General features: G+C 39.9%; 1 long non-coding RNA gene across 1 annotated transcript; it reads right to left on the bottom strand.

Moving 5' to 3' along the window:
- Nucleotides 1–2,786: 2,786 nt before the first annotated feature.
- Nucleotides 2,787–13,695, bottom strand: LOC143508712 (uncharacterized). Its single transcript, XR_013129428.1, has 4 exons — nt 13,602–13,695; nt 11,260–11,310; nt 10,066–10,129; nt 2,787–3,180 (listed from the first exon to the last, which is right to left on the bottom strand). It is a non-coding gene; the product is annotated as an uncharacterized LOC143508712 (long non-coding RNA).
- Between the last annotated feature and the right edge of the window lie 839 nt (nt 13,696–14,534).

The following is a 14,534-nucleotide window of genomic DNA, read 5'->3' as shown; positions in this document are numbered from 1 at the left end:
CCAGAGGAATTCATTGCTTTTACAAATCCCTTAAATTTCAAGATACAGTGATCAAACCTGGTGAAATGACTGAATAGCAGCCCTGCACTGAATATCATATTGATGCCATTTGTCTATCCTCCCCTTCTATCATTTCATTCATCTCTCCATCCTCTTATGGGAATCCATTGATTTTATCTATCCCTTAATTTTCAAGATACAGTGATCAAACCTGGTGAAAAGACTGAATAGCTGATCTGCAGCCCTGCACTGAATATCATATTGATGCCATTTGTCTATCCTCTTCTTCTATCATTTAATTCATCCCTCCATACTCCCATAGTGAACCATTGATTTAATCAAATCCTTACTTTTTCAGATATAGTGATCAAACTTTGTGACATGACTCAATAGCAGATCCCTAGCACTGCGCTGAATATCATATTGATGTTATGTGTCATTCCTCCTCTTCTATCATTTCATTCATCCCACCATCCTCCCGTAGAAACACTTTGATTTTATAAATCCCTTAATTTTCAAGGTGCAGTGATCAAACTTGGAAAATGACTCACTAGCTGATCCATAACATTACAGTCCATCATATTGATTCAGTTTGTCCATCCTGCCCTTCCATCATTTCATTCATCCCACCTTCCTCCCATTTTCACGTTCCAATAATCAATCTTGGTGACATGACTCAATATTTTATCTCTATCACTAGAATTCTATTCCCCTTTTATCCTTTTCATCCCTCCATCCCCTCGTATGAAACCACTGATTTATAATTCACTTTATTGTCAAGTTATTTCCATCATAAGTTACATCCAGAAAATGTAGATGTTGAGCACAAAATTGAATTTCATTGTGATGGCTTTTTAATCAAATCAATAAAATGTATTTATGTAGTACTCTTTACAACAGTTGTTGTCACAAAGTAGCTTTACAAGTGTCCGAGTCCAAGCCCCCAGTGAGCAAGCCAAGGGCAACAGTGGCAAGGAAAAACTCCCTAAGGGCATGAGGAAGAAACCTTGAGAGGAACCAAGACTCAGGGGGGGAACCCATCCTCTTCTGGCTGACGCCGGTCACCATGACAACAATAATTGGACAGATACATAAACAAATAAGTTATGCGTCTCTAAACAATTCTTATTCTTAAGAGTCCTAGATTTCTTGATTGTCAGTAATAGTAGTCCAGGGCTGTGGAAATAGTCATAGCAGGGGAAAATTCATGGTGGTGAGAGGGGCCAGGGCAGTATGTTGATGCTTCATCCATAGCTGGTTAGGCAGAAGGTGGCTGGCCCAGGGTGGATAGCAGCAAAAGCTCGTCTCTCCTCATCGCAGGAATTTCTCAGGTAGGGGGGCAGCCATTTGGACAGAGAAAATAGGCACAATTAGTTCTGTATGTGATTGTATGTGGGACAGAGATAATGTAAACATTTTTGGAGTGTGGCAGAAACTCCAGCATTAAATTATTACAACCTAACTAAAGGGGCGGAACCTGAAGGTAACACAGACTTGGGAGCATCCTGAGACATTGGCATCTTATCCACTACACTGTCAACATACATGAGTGATCACGTGCAGTGACAGGATGACAGCACCTATTCAATATTACATTGTGTATTACAAAATTAGTAGCTACACTTTTTGTGTTTTCTGTCAGGATGCAGACCTGGTAATGTGTCGAAGTTGTTGCCACCAGCTGAAACTGGATAAAGTCTTAGACACCTAATACTTTGTTCACAGCTGCACAAACAAATGCATACACAAACACACAAAAAAAAACACTTACATATTCTTGTGGCACTGTGCGTAGTGGCAACTTGGGATGTACTGCTGGAATAGCAGCTTCCTCTTGAATCCAAGCCCCATCCTGTGAGGAGTTTGCACATGTTCCCTGACAAACTGCATATAATTGAGACATTTACATCTGGACACTCCAGTTTCATCCCAAATTGCAAAGGTGTGCATGGTTTGGCATATCGAAATGTTCCAAAGTACAAATTTCCAAAGTTTCTGCTCATAATTTACTGTATATGATTTACAGCCGTTTCTCACAAAACCTTTGAATTTTATAACTTGAGTATTAAAATATTCATATTACATATTGACTAAGGTTTAAAGGATATCACAATACAACATGCATATTTAGAATTTCTTCATGTTTTTTTGGCCCACCTCCACCCCCCCGTCTTTGGAGGACAACTTTGTTTTTATTTAAATATCAAATTAAAACAATTCAGTATAATACAGTAAAATAGTGATGAAAATACAATGCTTTGATAGCTTCTATGTTAGAGTCTGTGTCCAAGTGCACCTGTGTTTATGTAGTGTGTGAGTGTGTGTGTGTGTGTGTGAGTGTGTGAGAGAGAGTGTGGGAGTGTGTGTGAGTGTGTGTGTCTTGGTTATGTTCTTTTTTTATCATAATGCTAGACTTGACAGGCCAAAGAGAATCTGTAAAAAAGAGAGGAGAGACAAGAGGGGGAGACAAAGTAAAAAGGGAAAAGACAGAAGGGCAAAAAGAACATGGCACAAATGACCACTGTGATGGTTCACCAACTGCTGCTGGTGAAAGAAGAATTTTCATCTGTAATATGACAGCATTTCATTAATCCTGAAATCATTTATCTGTTCAATTACGATGTTTTTTTAAGTCGTTATTCATTAAAAAACATTACGAATTAAAACACAAATGACCACTGTGATGGTTCACCAACTGCTGCTGGTGAAAGAAGATTTTTCATCTGTAATATGACAGCATTTCATTAATCCTGAAATCATTTATCTGTTCAATTATGATGTTTTTTTTAAGTCGTTATTCATTAAAAAACGTTACGCATTAAAACACAAATGACCACTGTGATGGTTCACCAACTGCTGCTGGTGAAAGAAGATTTTTCATCTGTAATATGACAGCATTTCATTAATCCTGAAATCATTTATCTGTTCAATTATGATGTTTTTTTAAAAAGTCGTTATTCATTAAAAAACGTTACGCATTAAAACAACACAGAAATATTACGTGATTTACTGATAAATCTGTTGATTCTAAAAAACACAATAAACAGGATTATGGTAGCTGTAATATGTTTGTAACACCCCGGCTGCAGCACTTGTATGGGAGCTGGAAAAGAACACAGGATCCAAAAGCGTTTTCTTTTCTGTTGTAGCTCTGTTGATTAGTTGAGTGTATCCTTTTTCCTGAAACAAATTAAAAATGGGTTTGTTTGCATTTGAGAGTTGATTTTCGTTTAAATCCCCACACACTACAACAGGTTGGTAACTCATGATGTTTAAGGAGTTCAAAAGAGCATTAAGGTTTGGCAAAAACTCTGTCAAATTGTAATTTGGGGGTCTGTAAACGACTGCTATTAATGCTTGTTTGGGTGCCTCTACTTTTAAGACTAAACATTCCAGATCTGTTACATTCTGAATGTACTGCACAGGATGAGCCTGGACATCATTTTTAACATACATGGCAACACCACCACCACCACTGTTGTTCAAATGAATGTAGGTTGAGTAAGACACATGTCTGTTGCGCTTGTAAATTTGGTATCCATTCAGCTGAAGACTATCAGCAACAACTGAACCAGACATGTGAGTTTCAGTGAGGCATAGAATGTCAGCAAGGAGAAGCTCATGATGGCTCCTAATATCTTCAATGTGACTTTGTAGGCCCTCTGTATTGTGATGCACCACCTTTAGTAATGAATTCAGATTTGATTCTCTTACAATGTGCAAAAGTGGCTGGATATGATGGAGGTCAGCGTTTAGCATGTTGTCTAGTGAATCACTTATTTCAGGATCACAAAAAATCTTATTTTCATCAAAATCAATAATGTGCAATCCACTGAGTGAAGTGGTTCTGCTAAGTGCAACATATGCCATGCCAGGTTCAAATATTTTTTTTAGAGACACAACTGCACAGTGAGTTGTCATTCCTTGAACTTTATGAACAGTGCATGCAAAAGCCAACTTTAGAGGAAACTGTCTTCGCACTGCTCCCTTTTTTTAAGTGGTTCCTCTGTTCTCTCAATATAAACAATATCATTGGGGGCACCAGGCACTTTGTTGCGGTGTTTCTGTCCTGCATTAACATTATCCAGTTTAAGACCAATCATATCAACAAATGGAACAGTTTCACGTGACTGCATGATTACCTTCACCACTTTGCCAAATGAACCATTGACCAGTCCATCTTCAACATCAATGTTTCTGATCAACATCACTCGAGCACCAATTGCAACTTGCAATGTATCATTAAGATCACACTTGTCTCCTTTTAATGTGGTACTTTGCCTTTGCATCTTACCAGATCTAGGATCTTTTTTATAATCGTCTGCATCTATGTTTATAATATCAGAAAAGCGTGAGAGTAAAGTTGCTGAGTTATGATTATCAACTTCTTTATTTGTTGCAAATATATGAAGTGCATCAGGGGGGCACTCTTCAGGTGATTTAACAACCTGTTCCAGCATACACCGGTCAGCATTAGACAGTGTTTCATGCTTGTTTTTCACTCTCAGCCTATTAAGCAGCTCAGCAAATGCAAGATCATCTTTTTGACGCATTATTTCGGTCAGTGTTATAATCTTAAAATGATCTCTCCAGAAATCAATGACATGTTCTTCATATACACACAGCGGTTTGGCCCTTCCTAATGGAGGCAACTGCTGAAAGTCTCCGACTGTAATCACTGAAACATTGCCAAAAGGTTTGGTGTTTCCTTTAATCTGTTGCAGTCTCCAGTTCACATAGGCAAAGAGTGGTTTTGAAACCATTGATATTTCATCAATTATCATGATTTGCACATTATAAAAGTTTGCTCTCATTTCATCTAGACTATTTCCAAGTCCTTGATATGGGGGCTTCAAGCTTCTTGGAAGTTTAAACAGGGAATGCAGTGTTTTTCCATTAATATTATAACTTGCACAACCTGTAAATGCCGTTAGTAGCACTGTGGGTTTTGATATGTCTGTCTCTTCATTTAGGCAGGGCAGCTTACGTAATAATTGTGTTGCTTCTGCATAAATTGATTTAATAAGGTGACTCTTTCCTGTACCTGCTGTTCCTGAGACATAGAAAAGAAACTGAGGTGGATTTTCACCAAAAACACATCTTTTGCACCAATCACGAACAGCATAGAATACAGCCGCCTGTGTTTCATTTAAACTCTGGTACATTTTTCTAATACGTAAAGGATTCATCTGTGGCTCTTCCATCAATGGCATAGCTGTGCTGTTACCACAAGCAGATGTGGAATATTCAGGAACATCATCTTGTTCACTTATAACATTCGGATCTGTGGGTTCACGCTCCAAAATAGTGTCCAAACGGATCTGTTCATTTGCTGGTGCCAGTGAAGTCCAGGCATCTTCAATTGGACCATTTTGTTCAAAATCGTCAATTGCTTGGTCAATAGCCTCACTGTTCTTTTCATACTTTGCTCTGTTCTCATTTACAATGGTGTAAACACGGTGAAGTGTATCTGAGCCCTTCAGTTTTACAGAGGCAAAGCCATAAAAGGATTCATAATTCTGGTATCGTGTTGACTTAAGTTGTGTGATTTTTCGGTATGGTAAGTATAACTTCAGCAATGTTCCATAGAACTTTTCTGGATGTTTTTGCTGGGAGAATCGAGCAAATCGAATGATGGCAGGTTTTCCCCTAGTACGTTTTTGTATGTGCCCCATGTTGTTCTGTAATGACAAAACATTTTTGCCTTTTTTCTGCCCTCCATAAACAATTCTATATTCACTAGCAAATTCTGCCATGCACATGTTTTCAAATTCAAGAGTGTTTGGCCTGGACATGTACTTGTCAGTCAGTCCAACCATCCACACATCCTCATCATCAGGGTCTTTGTTTTGCAGATATCTCAGTGGTAAACTCATCCGTACAGCATTGTCATCAGTTGGTATGAAAACAACAGCACGAGATGATGATTTGAGTTTCAAACTGCAAGTTCGTGCAACTGCCTCCTGGGCACTGACCTCTCGGTTTTTGGCGTAGGCATGCATGATCTGTTTCATGGTTTCACTTTCAGATGTGCTGTTACATGCATCTGTCATCACTCGCTTTAGATAATCACTCAATTCATGTTCAGCTTTTGAAATGTATGACAGTATGTACATTATACAGCTATATGGATTCAGTATGAATTGAATGTCCATGTTGGCGTTCCAGGCTTTTAACAAAAGAGGATTGTAGCCATTTACCCAGCAGTCTTTTGGTGCTCGTTCCATTATGATCAGACTGGATGTAGAAAGAGATTCAACACTTCTCTTATAGTCCTGGTAAGACATATTTACCTTTTCAAGCAGTTCTGTGATGCTTTCAAACTGTTGATTTGTGTCATTCAACAGATCCCACACATTCTGTAGATTAGGTTTAGCCTGTGCTTGTTCATTTATTTCTGTATTTTCCTCATCAGAATCTGTGTCAAGGGATGGTGGTCTGGGACGTGTAATCATTGTTCTTGCCATAGGTGGTTTAGGAAATCCAAACCTGCAGTGCTTATTATTTTTTTTGCATGATTTAGAGTGATTTCGACTGTGTGTTTGTACTTCAGTTACTATTCTGTTCAGCTCTTGGTCTGTGTTTGGGTCTGGCAACTTGCATGATATGTATTTGTCAATGAAATCACATACAACTTGATCTGGATCATCTTCAAATTCTGGTGCATCTTTCACCCAAAACAGACAGTGAATATGTGGAGAACCTCGCTGTTGAAATTCTACACGGTAAAAATAGTCAACCACTTCACCAATGGGCTGTGAAGAAGACATAATGAGGTTCATGAGTGCTTCTACACGTTTCTCAAACATTCTCATGGCAGTAACTGGATTGCTACGTAATATTTCACACTTCTCTGACCAGTCCAATGCTGGAAAGTCCACAGTTTCACATTGTTGTGCTTTAATTGCTGTTATTACCTCTGGCCATCTCATCTCAGCAGCACTGAATGTACAAAAGAATGTGGGAGTTCCCAGTTGTCTGAGCATAGCAAACAGATCTCTGAGTGTTTTTTGCCAGTAAGCAGGTGTACCTCTCAGAGGCTGCATGAATCTGGTCCCTTCATTGTTTTGTATAAGTTTATCTAATTCAGTTTTGTTCTGTAAAAGTGAACTGTTGATTCTACGTCCATCACGTGTCATAGTTTTTGATTTTCTCAGTTGAATGGACATGCTTGAACAGGCTAAATGCATTTCAGTCACAAACTGGGCAAAGAAAATGTAGTTTGTATCTCTGGCAAAACGATTATCAACAGCAAACAGTCTTGCATTAAAATACCTGCTGGGTGATAGAGCAGTTTGCCTGTGAAGTTCATCAAATGTGTTATTACCATCAGGAAATTGTACTGGAAATGCCATAGCTTCCAACCTAGGAACTTTGAATATGCTTGTAGGACTGTTTCTTTCTGCTGGAGCAATACAGAATATTCCATCATTGAATGACAGGAGCTGTTGACCAAGATCTGGTGGTTGAAGGCATGTGTCTAAAGCTAAACCAATGTGCTGCTCTGAAGTATTTTGTGTGGCCTCATGGTCATTCAACTGCACATTTTCAGGCTGTTGTGCGTCATTGTCGTTTTCGGTCTCCATCTCATCATCATTTGAACAGTTTGCAAAAGAATTAATTGTTTCCTCAGAATTTAGAACAATGTTTCTGTATTCAGAATGAATTTCTCTTAATTTAATTAAAGCAGACATAACTTTATGCATATTGATAGTTTGAAACTGGTAGTGACCCTGAAAACACAGTCGTCTTTTCAGTTTTACTGTGAGTAACTGTGATTCATCTCTTGGCCTGGGCAAAACATTTACTGTGGTTTCAACATCTGAAGCAACTGATACAACAGCACCCTTTATAGCTTTCTGTTGACCTTTTGGAAGGGTTATAATTTTTGCAAAAGGTATGTATTTTGCTATAATATGCCTTTCTAAGATATTCAAATCACACAGTTCTGGTGGGATGGGAGTAAGCTTTAGTTTATTAGCTACAGCAATGGCAGGCATTTTTCCTTTCATCAAATTTTCATGGCAACTATGGCAGATCCACTCATGTCTCCTCTCCTCATTCACACAATCATCAAGACAATCTGCAGAGCACGTGTGAATGTATGTTCCTGTTAAACAGGCTGAAACCACTGCAGGGTCTTTTTGATAACGTCCACGATCACATAGCCGAACTTGATCAGAAAACAAAGCCCTGTGACAAACTGTGCAAACAAATGTTGGTCCCCTTTTGGTCATAGCAGCAAAATTGGACAGTGCATTCACAACTTGAGGATTCTGTTGTTCAATGGAATGTTGATTCTGACTTTGTAATTTCCACATCCGAAACTGATTAATGTGTCTGTACTTCTGCAGAATGTGTTGCACACATCGTGTCCTCTGAAAAATCTTCATTTTAGAACTTTTATTTTTAGAGCGAACTGAACAGCTTTCATTGTGACGGGATCTGAAACTAGGGTCACTATAATATAATCTCTTCATTTTTTGTTTAATTTGTTCATAATAATTCACATCATTTTTGCACTTATTTGTAAAGTAGCATTTTTTGTCTGAACACTGGATCTTTCCAATATCTATTAGTAATGTAATGTTTATGCCATTCTCTGTACATTTCATTGCTCTTGTAGTTATGGACCACATACTGTTTTTGCTTGTCTCTGTAGGCTTCACTGTTCTTGTATTTACTGCTCACATACTTTTTCTGCTTGTCTCTGTATGCTTCACTGTTCTTGTAGTTTCTGACCACATACTTTTTCTGCTTGTCTCTGTATGCTTCACTGTTCTTGTAGTTTCTGACCACATACTTTTTCTGCTTGTCTCTGTATGCTTCACTGTTCTTGTAGTTTCTGACCACATACTTTTTCTGCTTGTCTCTGTATGCTTCACTGTTCTTGTAGTTTCTGACCACATACTTTTTCTGCTTGTCTCTGTATGCTTCACTGTTTATGTAATTACTCACAATGTGTTGTTTCTTTTTTTCTCTGTAGTTTATATTTATACAGTATTTACGTCTGTGTTGTTGATTTTTCATTTTTCTAATCTCAGAATCATCTGTACTTTTAAGTGACCTTCTCGGTTGTGCATTTTGTTTAGATGTTTTACTTTTTGTTTGTGAAATATTCTTGTTTTCTTTACAGTTAGATTTAGTTTGGAAATAGATTCTTCTATATGCTTTCCTTTTTCGCTCTCTGTTAATTTTTCCCAACCTGGATTGAACTACCTGGTCAACATTTGAAACTGGCTCATTCTTTTGAGTTACACTGTAATCAGTATTATATAAGGCTTCACTATTGACACTGTTTTCACAAGAGATAGATGGAATTTCAGGTATCTCAGGCTCTGTTGTCTCTGGTGCACTGTTGACTTTGTCAGAATGCTGATCATGATTGTTAATGGGTATTTCTGCAGTCAGAAAAGAGACAGGAAGAAGTTCGTACTGCTCCTGATCACTGCTGCCTTCATACAGTTGTAGCAGTATTTGTGTCAAGTCCTCTAATGTGTAAAATGTCGACATTATAGCTGTACCCGTGCCACACCTAGGTCGTAGGACTTCAGGTGTTCTGCCATGGGAATCAAAAAATCCAAATCTCCCAGCACGGTCTCTAAATACAGCAATGCATTCTGCATTAACAATCAGTAGTGCATCAGTTACATCTCCACTAAGACAATGAAGCATAGTCTCCAGATTACTGTATTCCTCCATTCCTGGTAAGGGATTATCTCTCAAAAACCCGACCTTTGGTTCATGTTTAATGACGTTGTAGCAGCATGAGTCTGTCTCAATAATAGTTGGTAGCTCCTCAAAAGTCAGAAAGTCACTTACAAATCTGCCTTCATTCAGTAATGCAAGTTTGACTGCAGTGTATAGAAGATCACCCTTCATTAAAACGTTATCAAGATCCTGGCTGTTTAAGGCATTATGTTCATTATGTACAGCTAGGAATGTAAGGGCATTACAAGTACACTGTTTTCCAACAGAGAATTCTGAATAACGTACATCACCTTGAGAGTGGGACGCTTGAACAACTGTAACACGCGGGATTGTAGTAATCATTTGGGTACTTACAGAGAGGTCTTGACTTGCCTTTTTCACTTCACGCTGCTTGGCTGCTTGAGATTTCTTGCTTTTTCTTCCCATTGTATACAGACAGAGAAATTCAACAAAATGTATCAATGTGACAGATAATTGTATCAGTATAAAATATAATAATAGGGAGTGATAGGCCAACAGACAGCACACCAATGTGTTACTCAGACTGGTTGTTCAACAACAGGTTCTTTTCAGGTTGGTCTGCAATGATTCACTTGGTCAGGTGAGAAACAGGGCCTCTTTGGGCAGCTCACAAACAGGGCCTCTTTGGGCAGCTCACAAACAGGGCCTCTTGGCAGTAACAGGGAGTATCACACAATCAGGGCACTTCAGGAGTGCAGTTACGGGACACTCTGGGAGCGCAGTTACGGGGCACTCTGGGAGCGCAGATACGGGGCACTCTGGGAGCGCAGATACGGGGCACTCTGGGAGCGCAGATACGGGGCACTCTGGGAGCGCAGATACGGGGCACTCTGGGAGCGCAGATACGGGGCACTCTGGGAGCGCAGATACGGGGCACTCTGGGAGCGCAGATACGGGGCACTCTGGGAGCGCAGATACGGGGCACTCTGGGAGCGCAGTTACGGGGCACTCTGGGAGCGCAGTTACGGGGCACTCTGGGAGCGCAGTTACGGGGCACTCTGGGAGCGCAGTTACGGGGCACTCTGGGAGCGCAGTTACGGGGCACTCTGGGAGCGCAGTTACGGGGCACTCTGGGAGCGCAGTTACGGGGCACTCTGGGAGCGCAGTTACGGGGCACTCTGGGAGCGCAGGGACGGGGCACTCTGGGAGCGCAGGGACGGGGCACTCTGGGAGCGCAGTTACGGGGCACTCTGGGAGCGCAGTTACGGGGCACTCTGGGAGCGCAGTTACGGGGCACTCTGGGAGCGCAGTTACGGGGCACTCTGGGAGCGCAGTTACGGGGCACTCTGGGAGCGCAGTTACGGGGCACTCTGGGAGTGCAGGGACGGAGCACTCTGGGAGCGCTGTAACACGGTACTGCAGGAGTGCTGTGATGCGGCACTGCAGCACTTATAGTGTGCGGTAACTGAGCACTTCAGGGAGAGCAGTAACACATGCAATGTATCTTGTGGGGACAGAAAAAAATATATGAGATTATTATTACTGTATATTTCTTTATATTAGCTTTTTTACTTGAATGTTACTCACCGTATTACTCTCTAGAAGATTAAGCCACAAATGATATTTCATTGACTGATTCTGTATGCAAAACAAACATGCACTCATATCTACACCTCATACATGCAGACGCAAATAACCCTAACATTTTTGAAGTTTAAATGTAATTTCACGTAATGAAGAACGAATAAAAATAAAATTGATTGTAAAACTTTTTTGCCTAAAACATTTTTGTAAAGGGTCTGCGATGACGTAATTCCATGGTCAAATTTAGGTGTAAAACCAGGTCACGTTAACGTTTGCCGTTTTAGACATCTTTATCGATACAAGTAGCGGATGTGTGTGAAAAGTAAACTGAAGCATAACTATTAACCCTCTGACGCATAGTGGTCACTACAGTGGACAGCTGTTTAAATGTCATTTTCTCCTATGGTGAAAGGTTTCTATGTGAAATTGCATATCAGCATTTAGAATGCTCTCTGCTGCCACCCTCCATTTAGGTGTATTCAGTGGTTAGTTGTTGTAACTCCAAGTAAACCTCCTCTGAATCCAAGATGGCCAACAGACAGCCACACTTGTTGAACACTGCTGGAATATCTTGTCAATCTTTCTATTCTAGGAGAACCATAGAGGTAAAAAAATATGGTGACATACAGGAGTATCTAAGTAACAATACTATTCTTTCTTTTAGTTTTGAAAAAAATATTTCAAATAAGTAGGAATTTATGATTAACCATGTGTCTAACCATTTGTCATTTATAGACCACAAGTGCAGCAAAGAATAGGGAAAGCTATAGAATAGTGCAGGAAGTTTCATTTGACTCCAGTGATGATGAGTATAGTGACAACAGCAATGATGAGTGAGTGGCTGCCACAGAACAACAGAGATGAGGATGCTGACAATCAAGATGATGAGGGGCGGGATGATGGGAGACAGGATGATGAGGGGGGCAGGATGATGATGAGGGACAGGAGGATGAGGGGCAGGATGATGAGGGGCAGGAGGATGAGGGGCAGGATGATGATGAGGGATGATGATGAGGGGTAGGATGATGGGGGGGACAGGATGATGATGAGGGGCAGGATGATGATGGGGACAGGATGATGATGATGAGGGGCAGGATGATGATGGGGACAGGATGATGATGGGGACAGGATGATGATGGGGACAGGATGATGATGATGAGGGGCAGGATGATGATGAGGGGCAGGATGATGATGATGAGGGGCAGGATGATGATGATGAGGGGCAGGATGATGATGGGGACAGGATGATGATGAGGGGCAGAATGATGATGATGAGGGGCAGGATGATGATGATGAGGGGCAGGATGATGATGATGAGGGGCAGGATGATGATGGGGACAGGATGATGATGGGGACAGGATGATGATGAGGGGCAGGATAATGATGAGGGGCAGGATGATGGGGGGACAGGATGATGATGCATAACAATGAAATGAATGCTCATGGATTTATGATAAAATTTAATTACATTCATTCTTCCATTAAGTTTATACAGTTTTATTTGAGTGCTTAAGCACATGTAGTCCACTGTGGTGGACATGTCTGTAACTTTCTGAAAAAATGAAGATTTTGGGAAAAAAGTTTATATTTGTTTTTGCATGCCCTATAAAGTGTAAAAACAGATTAGAATGACTCAGTATTTCATAATTCATGCATCAGAGGGTCAATGTATACAAAATGTAATTTATCTATGATTCTTTCAAAAGGTTTTACTTTCTGCGCAGCTACCAAAACATTAGCCAGACAATAAGTAATGCGACATTGCTCAACTATTTGCGTCCAAGTTTAGCCAACAGGCAGCTGCTTGAAGGAAGCATATTAGCCAGCTAACGCTCCTAACTAGCTAGTTAGGTTTTAGCTTAAACTTTTTTTAAACGCTGATATAGCTAGTTGTGTGTATACATATCGAATAACGTTTTAAATCTTTAAAACGCCGTTGCGCGACAGCGAATTTTTACCTCAGGCAACGTTAGCACAAAGCTAACCTAGCTGGGTAAATAAGCTAACTTTAGTGTATTACGAAGGTATATGTATACTGATACTTTGTTTTACAATATTCACAATTACATTAACTTACAGGAATAAATGACAATCCTCCGAACGCTCCTAACTAGCTAGTTAGGTTTTAGCTTAAACGTTTTAAAGCTGATATAGCTAGTTGTGTGTATACATATCGAATAACGTTTTAAATCTTTAAAACGCCGTTGCGCGACAGCGAATTTTTACCTCAGGTAACATTAGCACAAAGCTAACCTAGCTGGGTAAATAAGCTAACTTTGGTGTATTACGAAGGTATATGTATATTGATACTTTGTTTTACAATATTCACAATTACATTAACTTACATGAATAGATGACAATTCTCCAAACGCTGACCGACTGAACCAACAATAAACTCCACTTCTCTCTCTCGTCGCATAAGCACAAAGACAGTTTGACTTCTCTCTCTCCTCGCCCAAGCAAACAGAAGACAGCTAAACGCTAAGAACTCGAGTTTGGGTTGTTGCGATGGATGACATCATTCGCTCAACAACGGACTACAAAATCGGCCAATCAGCACACTGTACATTCTCCCTTCTCTACCAATCTTAGCGAGGAAGCGAGACTCGTTAGACACCGCAGTCTGCAGAAGCGACGCAGTGACAGTAGTACATTAAACATCTAACAGTACCTTGATAATAAACTGACCACTGATAGACTCAGTCTAACTTTAATTAAAGAAATGTTACAATTGTGACTGACGGACAGATTTTCACAGTTATAGTATTAAAAATGGCTAAACTGAATATAGTGTCTGTTATTATAAATGTCAGATATAATGGGATAAACGGGTTAAACTGAAAATAATTTGGAAATACATGTCTGATTTTGGAACAACAGATTATATTTGTAGGCTATTTGGCCATGGGGTATCTGACTGTTAAACATAGTCTGGGTTACTTTATACAGCTCCAAATTAGTGTTTCTTCATGGAGTCAGATCATGAATCAGCTTAGCAAGACGTTTCAGAATTTTTAAAGCAACTATTCATACTGGATGCCTGTTTTATTATGTCTTTACTGTCGTAGTGTCATGAAGTCAGAAGTGGAATTTGCTTAGCAACACCTATCGGATTTTCTGTTTTCATAAAGCAACTATTACCATAGGATGTCACAGTTTTATTATGTCTCATTCAGAAATAAACAGCTTTATCTTCGATCACTCTCACTAATCTTTACCATTTCGAGATCAGAAGCCAACGTCAAGAAATAACTGAATAGAAAAGGTAAATTCTCATA

Source organism: Brachyhypopomus gauderio, chromosome 2, assembly GCF_052324685.1.
Source record: "Brachyhypopomus gauderio isolate BG-103 chromosome 2, BGAUD_0.2, whole genome shotgun sequence".
NCBI classification, from domain to species: domain Eukaryota; kingdom Metazoa; phylum Chordata; class Actinopteri; order Gymnotiformes; family Hypopomidae; genus Brachyhypopomus; species Brachyhypopomus gauderio.
Note: the sequence above shows the minus strand (reverse complement) of the source record. Positions and strands in the feature narration are given on the sequence as shown.